We start from the raw sequence: 1,032 nt of genomic DNA, 5'->3' as shown, positions 1-1,032 counted from the left end.
AAATGGGGAATGTTAATGTCCTCAGGGGCAGATAAAACTGGCTGCAAACTCAAGGCATATGCGGGGTGGGGGGGGGGGGGGGCCGATGACATGGATCTGGAATTCTTCCGCACTCAAGGGATCAATGATAACCCTTCAACCAGAGTGGATTAGGGAACCATTCTGGTCCAGTCTGGGTCCTCTTCCACATGTCCCCATCCATGCTCATAGAACATATCTTCACTGGGTATCCCCTTCTTGGTTTGGTGCCCTTATTTCTGAGACCTGGACTTTTTGCTTCGGAAGTTGCTCCTAGGACAGCCTCCAGTTACATGGTCCTTCCCATTTATTTTATAGCAGGCTTCACTGCCCCACACTATATGCTCTGTAAGGCTTGCTGTGGCCACAGGGGCTGCCCTCCCTAGCCCAAGCCTGCTGTGCCTGTTTCTGTGTTCTCTTTGGCAACTGCATGCTTCTCTCTTTGGGACCCAGCTGCTTTTTCCATGCTATGGTAATCAGTGAGGTGTTTTAAACCCAGCTCCACAGCTGAATATTACCTCAAAAGGATCCCCGTTAGAAAAAAAAGAATTGGGATGGGTTATAATTTTAACATAAAAGGCCAGCTCCTGCTTGAAATTAGAGGTGAAAAGTATTCCCCACTAGTCTAAACCATGACACCGATCCATCGCTTACGCAGGAGGCAATAAACTTCTTTCTCTAGCCTCCCACCCCCATCCTCTTGCCATAGTAGCTGATGGCAAAGTCTATTTTGCTAGTTTTGTGCCTGTAATGTAAGCCTCCATTGAGCAGGTCCTCAGACTTTGCTGCCCACCTCTGGTCATTTTGCTTCTTTGTTTCTTAACTTGCCGCCCGGTACCCTGATACCTAACCTCTAGGTAACCAGGTTACCTAGCTGGTGTAGACTCTTTCTGCCCCTCCCTGTTATCTCCTTCAGGGGGCCAGTAGGATCCAGGTAGCAGGGGTCTGGCTGCCTTCACAGGAAGAAGGGTCTGGAAGGTACAGTCAAGATGTTGAACTCCAGAAGTCAGTTGA

The sequence above is a fragment of the Leopardus geoffroyi genome, chromosome A1 (genome assembly GCF_018350155.1).
Source record: "Leopardus geoffroyi isolate Oge1 chromosome A1, O.geoffroyi_Oge1_pat1.0, whole genome shotgun sequence".
In the NCBI taxonomy this organism is placed as follows: Eukaryota; Metazoa; Chordata; class Mammalia; order Carnivora; family Felidae; genus Leopardus; species Leopardus geoffroyi.
Note: the sequence above shows the minus strand (reverse complement) of the source record.